The sequence below is a fragment of the Antechinus flavipes genome, chromosome 1, assembly GCF_016432865.1.
Source record: "Antechinus flavipes isolate AdamAnt ecotype Samford, QLD, Australia chromosome 1, AdamAnt_v2, whole genome shotgun sequence".
In the NCBI taxonomy this organism is placed as follows: Eukaryota; Metazoa; Chordata; class Mammalia; order Dasyuromorphia; family Dasyuridae; genus Antechinus; species Antechinus flavipes.
The window spans coordinates 174,689,552-174,705,567 of record NC_067398.1 but is presented as its reverse complement, the minus strand read 5'-3'; positions in this window follow the sequence as shown (position 1 = coordinate 174,705,567).

Here is a 16,016-nt window from a genome sequence, read left to right as displayed (position 1 = left end):
AGGATATGTTCATTTTCTAGCTTTTAAAGAAAAGTTGGGTGAAGTTGCCATTAAGAGTAAGATCTTATTCCTCTTTCTTATTCATTCATATCACTGAAAATTTAGATTCTTTAATGTATTCTTAAAGAAAATAAGAAAGAATTGAGCAATGTATACTTCTTTTGAAAGGAATTTTATTTCCTTTCACTTTGGCAGAAAAGAGCTTTAGAATAGAGTACATATTTCTGTTTTACAATCTCCTTCTTTTCTCTCGACTTTTTCTATATCCTTTTCATCAAACTATAAGACTTAAGTTGGAATGATTTGATCTAACCTAATCTTCTCCCAGACTTATTAAATGATTTGTCCAAGGTCACACAGGGACAAAAGAGCAGAACCTTTAAAGCAGATGGATAAAGAAAGACATTCATGGTTAGCAGGGACTGCAAAATGAGGAGGAGGGAAAATACCCCAAACATTCTGATTTTTATTTTTTTTTCTTTTTTATCTCAGGCTCTAGAAATAGCAAACACTTATTCATGTTAATGTAATTAAAAAAAAACTTTTGCTTTAATTAAGTTTTGCACAGGGAATGGGGATTGCTTTACTTGCTTTTCAACAATTTAGTTCTAATCTATTCAACAGGCTGTCTTATAAAAAAGTCTAGCCAAAATGAGTTCTAAATGTAAAAAATGGACTGAAGCTTGGTACACATACATCATGAACTAAGTTTCCAAACTTTGTAAATTTTTATCCCATGTTGAGCTAGTACAAGATTTCTCTTGGGATGCAGCTGACATGGAATCTGCTCATTTTTTAACAGCTACTATTCCATTTAAAACTTTAAATCTGACTTAAACATGGACTTGAAATATTTTCTTCTCTTACTCCCACTATCTTTCTTTATGTTATGATGCCAATCACAGTGATATATGCTGGGATATAATTAAATTGGTTTGCAGCAGTGCCAATAGCTGTGTCTACATACAAAAACTGGCTTGACTAATTCACTTTAAAAAAAGAGACAAAAAATTTCAGTGAAATAAATTCTTTTTTTATACCAAATGGAAGTTCGATTATATTTTCTTACTTTTTCAACTGTTTTGGTATCATATAGGCACAACCTGTGGGAGGAGTGAAATGATAGACCAGATGATGACAAATGATTTGGTACCCTTGTATGAACCATTACTCTGAATTGGTGAATGAATGGCCATGTTAATGTAAAGTATTCAGGACAATTCTGATTTTGTAGTTACCTAGGTCAATAAGTATGGGACATTCTTTGGCCCTAATCTAGAAACATAAGTAACCAATTAAATACATGTGTTGGTTTTTTTAACTATAAAAAAATTAAGCTGGTAATAAAGTAATTCAAAAAGATATATAGTGATATTTTCATTATATTTTCCTGAAAGAACCCAAGATTAAAAAGACACTACACACAAGGGAAATGGTTCCCTTCAGTTTCTAGGCAAGAAAACATTCAAAATTACAAGAACTTAATTTGCTGACATTCTGTCTTACTGTTTCCCAACACGAACTGACAAGTATTAGTGGTATAGTGAGAAAAGAAATTGACTCATAGCCATACAATTATAGAATCTTAGTTTTCTAAAGGCAGGATGGTGCAGTGATGTGATTTGGTACTCATGGACTTAAGTTCAATTCCAGATTCTATTCCTTACTACATGTAAAAGCAAATAATTTCTCCTCTGAACATTGTTTTCAAAATTTGTAAAAATGGAATTGGATTTGAAGATGTTTTCAGGTCTTTTTCAGATCTAAATCTATGCTCCTACTAACCTTAGAAGTCATGTCAAATTTGAACAGTATTTGATTTTTTTTCTCTTTTGTACCAAGATATCTTGAAGTTTACTGGCTGGATTTCTTTCTTAAGGGCCATGCCTTAAACCAAAACTAATATGCTCATTGGCCACCAATAGGTCTTAGGCCAAATCCCATTTGGTCATTGTTTGGGTCCTGATTGACTCAAATTGAATGAAAATAGAAGTCATTTCTGCTTTGGTCAGAACCCAGAGGGTCTTCCCTCATTCATTTATTTAGATTTTTTTTTGGACTAGGTGAAAGGGGAGATTCTTTGCCTCAACTGCTACCTAGTCTTAATCAGTGAATGGGTGTAACCTGATCAAATTGAGACCGGTTGAAGACCTTAGCTTAAAAAGGCTAATTTCTCCAATTTCATCCAGGACCATCTTTAGTTGTCTTGATCTATGTTTTGCATTGGACACTGATGGCTCTGGAGGGGAAAATGATGCTGATGACTTTGCATTTCCCTCCCTCACTGAAATCCAATTCACTTGCATATTATGGCATCTGCTCCCTGATGTTAGGATTCTCTTCCAGAATGAGGGACAAATAACCACAGCCTTCACTCTACAATGTTCCTAACAAATGGCCATTCAACCTTCACTTAAAGACTTTTCCTGATAGGAAATATACTAAATCTGTATGTAGTTAATTCCACTTTTGGAAAATTCTACTAAATTTTTCCTTCTATTGAGACCAAATCTACTTCATTTCAATTTCTACCCATTGATCTTACTTTTGCCCTTTGCATAAAAGGATTACAGAATAAATCCAGAAACGAATAGAACCTCACAGGTGATCTAATTAAATATTTTCATTTTAAATGAAGTTTAATAAAATAAACCTGAAGTTCAGATAGGAAATTATTTGGAAGCAGGACTGGAACTCAGATTCTGTGATTCTTTCCTTCATTTTTTCTTCCTCTCTCTATCCCCTTTTCCTTCCTTCTTTCCTTCTGTTCTCTATCTCTGCCTCTCTGTTTTTCTGTCTCTGTTTCTGCCTTTGTCTGATTCTGTCTGTCTGTGTCTCTGTCTTTGTCTTTATCTCTGTCTCTGTCTCTGTCTCTCTCTTTTTCTTCCCCTCATTCTTTCTCCTTCTCTCAGTTCTTCACTTATTTATAAGGAGATGAGACACATGTTTCATCATCAATCCTCTGGAATTCTGACCAATCATTATGCTGACAATAATATTCTATCACATTTATATACCCTAACTTGTTCATCTATTCCCTAATTCATGGATACCCCCTCAGATTCCCATTCTTTGCCACCTCGAAAAGAATTATAAATATTTTTATATATCATTAGTCTTGTTTAGCCTTAATCCCTCCCTATATCTTTACTCCCTCTTATTCACTGCTCCCTATTCTCCCTTTTCCTTTCTATTTTTCTGTTAACTAAAATAATGTTTGTTTTCCTTTTGACCAGTTCAGATGAGAGTGAGATTCAAGTGTCAGGTACTCCTCCCTCCCTCCTCCTCATTTGATCTATGTGTACAACTTAATTATATAAGATGATTTCCCCTAAATTTCTTTTTCCTTCTCTGTCTCCTTTTCTCTCTTTTTCCATTCTTTTCTTAAGATCATCAGTACAACAGAACCACTCTTAGGCCTTGTCAAATTGGAATCCCTTTAGAAAATCTGATAATGATAGACTTCAGATGCAACATTTCTCCATATTTGTATGTAAACAGTTTATCTTTGTTTACTCCTTTATCACTGGTCATTCATGTTTACCTTTTTATGCTTCTTTTCACTTCTGTGTTTGAATTTCTAAGTTTCTCCTCAGTCTAGTCTTTTTATCAGGACCTTCTCCCTTTCCCTGCCAGCCTTGTAGAATTGTGTTCATTTTAGCTCTATGTTTGGTTGGTGGTTGACTTTCATTCTCAAAGCATTCCTGTGATGGGGTCAATGTAGAGTATGTCTAACTGTGACTGATCAGATCAATATGAGCCCAGAAGACTCTACCATAGCTCAGGCACAAATAAACCATATAAACATTTGGAATGGAGATGTCAAAATTTTTGCACCTCACATTTTTTGAGCTTTTGCAATTTTGCTTTGCTTATAGAGTACATTACCTTCTTTGATAAAGATATGCCATACTGGCAGGCCTTTGCCAGTATCTTCCTTGTCAGACAATCAATTCCAAAGTTTTTCAAAGGGATTTTGAGAGTGTCCTTGTATCACTTCTGACATTAATGTGAGTGATTACTTTGTGTGGGTTCTCCAAAATGTATGTTAGATATTTGAACATGTCCAGTCCAAAACAGTAGATAGTTTAAATGCTTGGCAGTTTGGTTTAAAAAAGGAACTCAGTGTCTCATAACTTATCTTGCCAGGTGATCTTCAGAATCTTCCTAAGATAATTCAAGTGGAAAAAAATTCAGTTTCCTGGCATGGCACTGTTGTACTTTCCAAGTTTTACAGATACTCTGCAATGAGTTCAGCACAATGGCTCTGTAGACCTTCAGTTTGATAATCAGTTTAGTACCTCTTCTCTTCTTCAGTTGTCTTTAGAGTCTTTCAAACACTGAGCTGTCTCTGACATTATGTGCATCAAACTCATGGTGCATCCCTGGAAAATACACTGCCAAGGTAAGTAAACCTCCATATTATTTAAAATTTCTTCTTTTGCTGTAACCAGTGATTCCACTTATGGATGGTGTATTGACCAGTGGAGTACCTGTGTTTTTTTGGCATTAATTGTAAGGGCCAAATTAGCACAAGCAGTAGAAGATCAATCCATACTTTGTTGTTTCTCAGTTTCAGAGATTGCATTGAGTGCACAAAAAGTCTCATATAAACTCTCCTTCTTTTTAGTCTTGACATTGTTGACATAATTTTTGTCCTTGTTGAAGACATTAACATTGTTGAAAATATTCTAAAAAGTATAGGAGTAAGCACACTGCCTTGCTTTACTCCACTGATGCCTGGGAAAGTGTGAGAGCATTGTCTATTATCCAGAACCTGGGCAAGCATGCAGTCATGATATTGATAAGCTTCTCTGGGCAGCTACATTTTTACATAATTTTTCGTAAGTCCACGGTATCAAAGGCCTTGGTCAGATCAACAAATGTATATAGACCTATGTTCTTCTCTTGGCATTTCTCTTGGAGTTATTAGGCAACAAACACTATGTTAACCATTTCTTGGCCCTTTCAGAAGCCACACTGGTTCTCAGAGAGGTGACCATCATCCAGGTAAAGAATCAGCCTATTAAAGAAGACTCTGGAAAGAATCTTGCTAGGAACAACTAAAAGGGAGACATCGCCATCCTACTCCTTTGATTATCACAGGCCAACCTAGTTCCCTTTCCTATAAGAATGAAAAACAAACAAACAAATAAACAAAAAAGGTGAAAATACTATGCTTAGATCCATATTCAGTTTCCATAGTACTCTGTAGATGTGGATGGCATTTTCCATTCCGAGTCTATAGGAATTGCTTTGAATTGCAGTTGACCATCACTTAATCTTGTTATTATGTACAATATTTTCTTAGTTCTGTTTGCTTCACTCAGCATCAGTTTATGTAAGTCTTTCCAGGCCTTTCTAAAATCAGCCTGCTCATCATTTCTTACAGAACAATAATATTCCATAACATTCATATACCATCACTTATTCAGCCATTTTCAAACTGATGGACATCCCCTCATTTTCCAGTTCCTTGCCATAACAAAACAAGCTGCTATAAACATTTTTGCAGATGTGGGTCCTTTTCCCTCTTTTATGATCTCTTTGGGATACAGACTCAGTAGTAACACTGCTGGATCAAAGGGTAAGCACAGTTTGATAATTCTTTGAGCCTAATTCCAAATTGCTTTCCAGAATGGAAATTTCACAATTCCACCAACAATGTATTAGTGTCCCAGTTTCCCCACATCTCCTCCAACATTTATCATTATCTTTTTCTGTCATCTTAGCCAATCTGAGAAATGTAAAGTAGTATCTCAAAGTTGTCTTAATTTGTATTTCTTTGATCAATAGTGACTTAGAATATCTTTTCATATGATTAAAAATGTTTTTAATTTATTCTTCTGGCAATTGTCTATTGATATCCTTGATCATTTATCAATTAGGGTATGACTTGTAGTCTTATAATTTGAGTTAATTCTCTATATAGTTTTAAAATGAGGTCTTTATCAAAAACAGTGACTGTAAAAATTGTTTTTCAGTTTTCTGCTTACCTTCTAATCTTGGCTACATTGATCTTGTTTGTGCAAAAGCCTTTTAATTTAATGTAATCAAAATTATCCATTTTTACTTGATAATGTTCTCTACTTCTTCTTTAGCTATAAATTCTTCTCTTTTCCAAAGCTCTGACAGGTAGATTATCCCTTATTTTCTTAATTTGCTTGTAGTATCACCCTTTATGTCTAAATCACAAACCCATTTTGACATTATCTTGGTATAGAGTATTAGATATTGGTCAAAATCAAAAAACCAAAAACTATTTTCCAGTTTTTCCAGCAATTTTTGTCAAATAGTGCATTCTTATCACAGACCTGGAATATTTGGGTTTACCAAATATTATATTACTACAGTTATTGATTATTGTGTCTTATGTACCTAACTTGTGTACCACATTATGTACCATATTGTGTCTTGTGTACCACAGATCCACCATTTCTTAGACAGTACCAAATGGCTTTGATGACCACCACTTTAGTTTTAGGTTTAGTACAGCTAGGCCACCTTCTTTACATTTTTTTCATTAATATCCTTGATGTAGAATAACATTTTAAAAAACATAAAATAAATAATATAAGATTACAAAGAAAATGAGTTATATTGAAATACAGTTATCAAAATATAAACTAACCTCCACTCCCCCAGACCCAACTTGCAAACTCATTGTTAGGGCTTGCACTTCAGTGGCAGAATTTTTGAAAATCCAAGATCTCTTACATGCCATGCTGAAGCTTCACAGTAGGACTTCAAATGAAAATTTGTAATATAACAATTTCACTGGTAGCTTAGCACAATACCCCATGTAGTAAGTGCTTAATGAATGTTGATTGATTGATTGATAAATATAAATATATATGGTTGATTCTACTTGCTACAATATATCAAAGTTAAATTAATCTGGGTGATGAAAATAAAGCAGAAGGAAAGTTGACAGTTCTTTGATCTGAGGGCTAACTCCAGCTCGTGTTAGAGAGTTATTGATTCCTATCTTTGTAGATAGGTAAAGTCTTATTCTGCCCATGCCTCTGGTTTCTCAGTGTTGTCTTGCTATTGTAGATTCCCTGCTACTTCTGATGATTTTTAAAGAGCCTTTTCTAGAATTGATGCCCAGAAACTGCATGAGCCATGAGCCAACAGTGGGAGTGATTCTCTGCTCAAATTGGACATTAATAGGAAACCAGTAGAAAAGCTGGAGGAAAAATTTATTCTGCTTTTAATATACAATGTTCAGTGCTATACCTTATGATGAGAACAAGAAGCCAATTTTCAACCCTATATAATCTTTTCTCTGTAAGGGTAAAAGCACTTTCCTTTATATGATCTTATTTATAGCTATGCATACAAGAATCCAATAGTTACAATAATTTTTAACAAATGTTTTGTCACATTGAAAACATTTTCCTGCTTAATTTTTATTTAACTTAAAAACCTGTTTGAATACTTCATAAGAAGATTTAGTATCCCATAGAAGTAATCTCCTTGGAAAATTAAGTTTAATAGACTAAAATATATCATTACATCTAGGTATTTGTAAGTTCATTGGCTATGAAATACCATTAATAGGGGATAATTTTTGTTCTTTATTATCATGAATGTATCCACCACTTTGTTTTTAGGATGTGCTATTATAGTATGCAATGCAATTCTTATTAACTATCAGTCTTCAATTATTCAGCCATTTTTAATTCTATTTTTTCTGGCAGCTGTTGCATTGAATTTTTGATAATTGCCTTGTCTGTACTTGAAATTAAAGTGTGGAAGACAAAAGCACAGAATGGAGGAAAACATGTGAGTGAAAAGATCAAAGTATCATATGAGCACAAATGTTCTCTGACACATAACCCCCTCCCCACCAAGAATAAATGTCCTGGGAATGCATAATGTTATTACAAACTATTAAATGATTTAGTCTTGGAAATGATGCTGAACAAGAACTTGAGGATGTGGATAGTTGTTTAAAAGCATGTGAATCAGAATACAGGTGCTATAAAGAACAAATGGACCATTTAAAAAATGATCCATTAATATTGTGTTCCAAATGTTTTCTGGAGAGTAATAGGATATTCTTTTCTTTCTAGGATTCAAATTTTATTGAAAAGGCCAAGAAATGTTCAGCTAAAGACCAGCAATTAGTCATTGTGGTTTGAATGGTTGTTGGATGTAAAGTATTTGGTCAAATATTTATTTTCACAATAATTGAAACTGTATATATAAAAATCCCATTTCATCTTCTTATCATGGCATGAAAGTAACCTTAGACTTTTGAAGACAATCCTAGTAATTCATAAGCTATATAGGTCCTGTCAAATTGTAAAGTCTTGGAACTAGCTTAGCAAAATAAGGAAATAGAAGTGCTAAAAGTTAGCCAGTTTTAAAACTATCTACAAACACTAAACTTAGATCTTCTGATATGTAATCTTTGTCCCATGACCAATGACTCAACACACATTTATGGTGGAACTAAACTGGCCAATCAAATAAACATTCATTAATCTCCTACTATGGAATAGTAACTATTTTAGTTACTATGGATGCAAAACCAAAAAAAAAAATAAATTAACTTCTCTCAAGGAGCTTACATTCTATCTTGGGAGACCACATGTACATAAATAAGTATAGAATAAATATGAAATAAATAAAAGGTAATTAATTGTAATGTACATAGGGAGAGGGGAGGACAACTAGTAGATGTGGCTATTGGGACCATCTCTATCTTGATATTCTCTCTGTATATGAAATTAGAACAAAAGAGACATTCACCTAAAAGGAAGGCTGATTCAATAAAAGAATTGGCAGAATTGTTTTCATTATGTGTCTAAATAACAGAAACTGGTCAACTTGTCCTGCACTACTCACCATGACAATAAACAAATGGATCCATTGAATTATTGAACTGAAGATAATTAAAGCTCTTGTACCTCAAGAGGATGAAGACAGAATAACATAAATTCTAATCTGTACATGCTTGGAATCTTCAAACTAAGTCTTCATCCACCTCAATAATCAATAACTAGCAGTAAAAAGTGGGCATAAAAGAGAATGAGAAAAATTTATGTGGGAATATGAGAATTGGGAATCAAGAAATGAAGAAGACCCCAGGCTGTTAAGTTCCTCAGAAATCTCATGCTTGCATATCATGAATCTTAGCATCATGGATAATTATAGAAATAACGATCAATCAACAAACATTTATTAAGTGCCTTTATCAGTCACTGTGCTAGATGCTGTAAATAAAAAGGCAAAAAATTAACCAGTACTTGTTCTCAAGGAGCTTATATTAAAGTAGGGGATAAAACATGTCTGTAAACAAGTATATATAATAAAATGCACTTTTTAGTGGAGAAAGCACAAGTAATTTGAAAGTCAGAAAAGGCTTCTGTAAAAAGGGCACTGGAACTCAAATAGAGATTTTTTTAAAGTGGAAGTTAGGAAGGAGTGAATTCGTAATATGGAATCTTCAAGAGGATGTATCAACACAGAAATTATAATGCTGAATGTAAGCAAGAAGTCCAGGATAGCTGTATTGTACATGGACAGAGTGCATGTAGAAGAATAATGTATAATAAGGCTAAAAAGGTTGGTTATAAGTTGTGAGCACTTTAAAAGACAAAATATTTTATTCTGGAGGTAATGAAATCACTGGAATTTATTGACTATAGGAAAGGAATGGTCACAACTTCACTTTAGCAAAACAACTTTGGCAGTTAAAATAAAGATGGATTGAAGACGGAAAAATTTTAGACTGACAAATCAGTTATAAGGCTATTGCAAAAAGTTTAGACAAGAGACTATTGTCTCTTTAAACCTAATTTATGTGATAGTCATAAGAGTAGAAAGGAGAGGATGACAAATAAAGATCTACATAAAATGGGTGAGATTAGTCAGTTGCAGAAGTAACCCAACTTAAGGAGTAGTTTGTAAAGATGTATGTGAAATTACATCAGGAGAGGTGGTTGTTGTGTCCTTCAAGAAAATCTCCATATATTAAATTAATTGTAACCAATGTAAAATAGACATAATCATGGAAATTTTTATTATGCTACAGTCTATAAAGTATATGTTTTCTATTTCTGCTATTTTACATTTATTTTTAGTTTCCCCATAGCTTTGTAGATGTTTTGTTTTTATAATGATGGCATGATATTATATAGTGTAGAAAAATATGCTTATTTAATGTTCCCATTCAAATAATACTTTTAGCTCTAAATTCTCCAATCTTTTTGTTTAGTTCTATATTTTCCCTTTTGTAGGTTTATCTTTCTGCTAGATTTATCTAGCTTTAAGAGAGGAATATTAATGTCTCTTACTATTATTGTAGTACAATATTTATTTTGCAACTCAGTTAATTTTTCTTTAATGATTTATATGCTATGCCTTTTGGAGCCTATGCACCAAATATTTAGCATACATATTGCTTTTTTTGTCTATGGTTCCTTTAATATAATTTCTTGTTTACTTCTGTTGATATTGTACATTGTTCAATGGCATGATTTCAACTCCTGATTTTTTTTTGATTGCCTGATGCATGTTTAATTTTGTTTCAGTCTCTAATTTTAGATTCTGAAGGAATCTTTTTATTATTAGGTTTGTTTCCTGGATATTGAAAGCTATGGGACTTCATTTCCTTATTTATTCTGCAACTCATTTTTTTTCTTTGTTTATGTGAATAAACATTTAAAGGTGTGAGTTGGGCTTTTGTTTCTTCTATTTGTTTCTTTAACATGTGATTTTTTTTTTTGTCATCCCCTCTTTTAAGTAAAGTACCTTGTCTTTAACAATGTTTATTTAGACTACTTTGATGCAACTTTTATTTTTCTCTCTTCCTCTTTTCCCCTCATATGTAATAGTTTTAATCCTACTCAGAACAGGAATATAAAGCAATTTTTTTTTAAATCGTGGAATGATTAAAATAAATTGAGAGACTAGTTGCAAAAGGTTGCTCATTAGCTAGTTTATATTTCACCTTCACAGAGTACAGAATGATCAATGTCAAATGGCTTTTTTCTTTTAGGAAGTTCCTCTCCCTCAGAGTCTTTTTCATTTCGTCTGGTCTGCTGCTTCAACTGCTCCAGCAGCCACTTTCACATGCTTGGGTGATTAGAAAGGGTGAGGGCAGGGGCGGGAGACAAGCCAGCTGTTTTTTGAGATATTCCAAGACTATACTCAAAGAAAGATAGAAATGTTACCCTATTTCCTGTGTGTAAATGCTCACAATGAAAATATAACAATCTCAATTTAAGGATTGGTTCAAGTTGGCTTCAATACACCCTGAATGCCTTACGTTCTATTGCTCTCTTTTCTATCTATTGTACACACTCTTCTATTCTGTTATTTCCCACAAATACAGGGTGGAAAGATCATAGGCTCTTAATTTGGAGGATTTGGGCTCAGTCCCTTTCTCTAACTGTGCGATGTGATCTCTGGAGCAATTAACTTCCACTTCCTGAATGTCGGTTTCCTCATCTGTAAAATGATTGGTTAAACTAGGTGCCTTCCAAAATCCTTTTGAGGTATCTAGGGTTGTAATCTAGGGTTTAATCTATTTTGGCTCAGTTTTCTTGCTCCACCTTCATTTTCCCTGGTTCTTCATGCTGTTTACAACTTTATTCCTTTATGTCCTTAAAAAACTTTTCTTTATGATCTCTTATTAAAACAAACAAAAACAACCCTTCTAACTAGTTCACAAGAGACTATTGTTAAATTTTCATTGTGAAAATTTACACCTCAGAAATCAGCAAACATTATGAATCAAGATCTAATTTGTTGTTCTGTTGATTTTGTAAGCCTTAAGAAAGTGAAAGAGGAAATGATACCACAAATTAGACTTTATAATGTATAGTGAAGACTCAACCCTCCCCCGTATTGGTTGTTTTGTTGGCACACCTGCCAATCTGTCTCTGTCTTTCTCTTCCCTTACCCTCCTCCCCAGAACCTCAGCATATACTAATTTATTTTATTATTTATTCTTTTCTTGATAGTTATTCTTATTTAGCTTTTTTGTTCTGGTGTTTGAAGTTCTGTTTGGAGTGTGTGTAAGTCCAGTTCTTTGATCATTCCTATTTTTCCTTTTTCTTTTCTTTTACAGAAACTTCTCAAGTGCCTTTCTTTCCTTAAATATACATCTTTTAAAATTAAAGTTCAAAAAAACAATCAATAATTGTAGCAATCTAGTATTTGACAAACCTAAAGGCCCCAGCTTTCAGGATAAAAATTCACTATTTGACAAAAACTGCTGGGAAAACTGGAAACTAGTATGGCAGAAAGTAGGCATAGACCCATACCTAACACCATATACTATTGAGGACCATGCCTAAATGAAGGGGCAGGTCAGTTCTCCAAGAGCCTCCACAACTGTGGATCATAACATCTGAAGGAGTTGAGGGGCAGCTTTTACTACTTATGGACTGGGAATGAAATAAATTGAAGGCAGAGGGAAGAGGAGAAGGGTCAGACAATGCAATGCCTCTCAGTGGAGAGGTTGGAGAATAACAACTGCCTCTCAGTCTCCTTATATCATCATCATCCACTCACATAAAGAGAGCCATTCTATAGGTCTGAGTTAGACCTTAAGAAGCCACTCGCAGGTGGCTCCCATATCACAACAGTATAATAAGATAAGGTCGATATGGGTTCATGATTTAGACATAAAGAATGATATTATAAACAAATTAGAAGAGCATAGGATAGTTTACCTCTCAGATTTGTGGAGAATAAGGAATTTGTGACTAAAGAAGAACTAGAAATCATTATGATTACAAAATAGATAATTTTGATTATATTAAGTTAAAAAGTTTTTGTACAAACAAAACGAATACAGACAAGATTAGAAGGGAAGCAATAAACTGGGAAAACATTTTTAAAGTCAAAAGTTCTGATAAAGGCCTCATTCCAAAATATATAGAGAATTGACTCAAATTTATAATAGTTCAAGCCATTCTCTAATTGATAAACGGTTAAAGGATATGAACAGACAATTTTTGGATAAAGATATCAAAACTATTTCTAGTCATATGAAAAAGTGCTCCAAATCATTATTGATCAGAGAAATGCAAATTAAGACAACTGAGATACCACAACACACCTCTCAAATTGGCTAAGATGACAGAAAAAGCTAATGACGAATGTTGGAGGGAATATGGGAAAACGGATATATTGTTGGTGGAATTGTAAACGGATCCAACCATTCTGGAGAGCAATTTGGAACTATGCTCAGAAAGTTATTAAACTGTGTGTACCATGTGATCCAGCAGTGTTTCTCTGGGCTTATATCCCAAAGAGATATTATAGGAGGGAAAGGGACCCACATATGCAAAAATGTTTGTGGCAGCCCTTTTTGTAGTGGCAAGAAACGGGAAACTGAGTTGGGTGCCCATCAATTGGAGAATGGCTGAATAAATTATGGTATATGAATATTATGGAATATTATTGTTCTGTAAGAAACGACTGGCAAGGTGATTTCAGAGGGGCCTGGAAAGGCCTACATGAACCGAAGCTGAGTGAAATGAGCAGAACCAGGAGATCATTATACATGGCAAAAACAAGACTATACAACGATCAATTAGGATGGATGTGGCTCTCTTCAACACTGAGAGGATTCATGCCAGTTCTACTTGTTCAGTGATGAAGAGAGCCATCTAAACTCAGAGAGACAATCTTGGGAACAGAGTGTGGACCACAACATAGCATTTTCACTCCCTCTCTTGTTATTTGCTTGCATTTTGTTTTCTTTCTCAATTTTTCTTTTTCTTCCTTCTTGACCTGATTTTTCTTGTGCAGCAAGATAACTGTATAAATATGTATACATATATTGGATTTAACATGTATTGGACTACCTGCCAGTTAGGGGAGGAGGTAGGGGAAGGAGGGGAAAATTTGGAACAAAAGGTTTTGCAAGGGCCAATGTTAAAAAATTACCCATGCATATGCTTTTCAAATAAATAAATAAATACAATTAAGGTCCAATTCTTCACTCTATGTTATTTGGAGTTTTATAACTCCTTTGCTTTTGGGAAAATATTTTCCTATTCCATTTTGCAATTTCTTATTAATGTGAAACAAAGTGGTTTTTATGAACATTTCCTTTTCTTTATATTTGAAGTTCTATTTTTTGCTAAATTTCTTATTGAAATTGTTCAGTTTAACTATTAGGTTGTCCTGAATTGTGAAGTGTAGGGTTTTTTTAAAATTGTAAATGGAAATAATCTGTAACTCTCAACTGGTGTCTAGTTATCTGTATTCAGAAATCCTAGGCAGTTTTCCTGTATGATTGCCTGCATTCAAGTTTCTATATTTGTAATGTTCCGTTGGGAGACCGATGATCCTTAAGTTATATCTGTGAATCTTACTTTCAAAATAAATTACTTGAGTTTGCATAGACTTCTACTGGAGTTTTAGCTTTTTCTTTTAAAAATTAATATTTTTTAAAAACAGCAAATAAAATAATCATTATATATATAAAACAACAGAAGAAAATTTCTATTGAAGCTTGATTTTTCTAGTAGATTCAATATAATTTCAAAATCTGTCTTACTTTTGTGTGATCTAAAAAAACAAACAAACAAAACTATTCTTCTGTTCTCTTCTCCTCATTAAAATATGATCCAATGGTGCACTTTTTCTTTCTCTTTCTTTCTCTGTCTCTGTCTCTGTCTATCTCTATCTGTCTTGTCTCTTTTGGCAACCCTATTCCTAACAATCTAAGGTTGGGCCATAAGACTTTATCATTTACTTAGAAATTCTAGTTCCATTTCCTTCAAATCTAGTACAGCTACAACCAATTGTCTCCTTCTCCATTTCTTCCATTGATTCTCTTTGTTAAAATTTTGGTTGGACAGTACCTGCTGTGTTTTTTTTGCATGGGGAAGGGAATGGAAGTTGTATGGAGAAATCCTCTACAATCTAAGACCAGCTCCAATCAGAAGCAAGAACATTTTTAGCATCTCTGCTTCTTCCTCACCTGATAAGGTAGGTATTGTCTAATGCTTATTTCAAGATGGAGGTGTGTGCCAGGAAGAGTCTAGGGGTGGACATAAAGAGAATCCTTGAAAAGTTCTAAGTACAAGCCTGAACCTGCTTGTTTCTGCTGAGTTGAGGTTGGTGGTGAAGGGGGTGCTGAATGAAAGCTTTAAAGATTAAAATTCTCTAGTATTAATTCATAAGAATTTTTGTCTTTTTTGGGTTTCTTCTTTTTTTTTTCCCCCTTGGATTCAACTGTAACTGCTCTACATTTGTTACCTAGTTGGAGAGTTTAAAGGGTCTGGACAAATCTGCCAATTTTCTGATCATGTGATCTTAAGGGAAGAAGAAACTTCTTAATTAGAGCCACCTCAAGGTTAAGGCAGCTCTACGGGGCAATAGATATAGCACTGAGCCTGGGATTAGGAAGACTGAGTTCAAATCAAATCTCAGACACTTACTAGCTATGTGACATTGGTTGTTCAGTTGTTTCAATTGTGGCTAACTCTCTATGACCCCATTTAGGATTTTCTTGTCAGAGATCCTGGAATAGTTTTTCTTTTTCTTTTCCAGCTCATTTTACAGATGAGAAAACTGAGGCAGAGTTAAGTGATTTGCCCAGAGTCATACAGCTAATAAGTTTCAGAGGCCAGATTTAAACTCGGGAAAATGGTACACTGTGGCTTTACCCAGGAAAGTGTCTGTTTGCTTCATGTGTAAAATCGGATACTTCACAAGAGCTGTGAGAATCAAATGAAATAATATTTGTTAAATAAAAAACCCACTCATTAAAGTGCTTGGCATATGGTAGTGTTTCTCCTTCTTCCATTTTCCTATCCATTATAGGTCTTCAAGAAAAAGGTGAATAACCACTTTTAAGATCTTCTAATTGGCATTCTTTTGGGTGTATGAGTTGTTTTAGAAGGTAACTAGAGCTCCTTATGATGCTGAAACTCTATTCTGAATGGGAAGAAGAAAGTAATATGGATAGTGTTTGGAAAATTATACAATGTTTTCAAACATCTCCCTAATACAAAAGTTCAGTTTTTCAATACTAATGT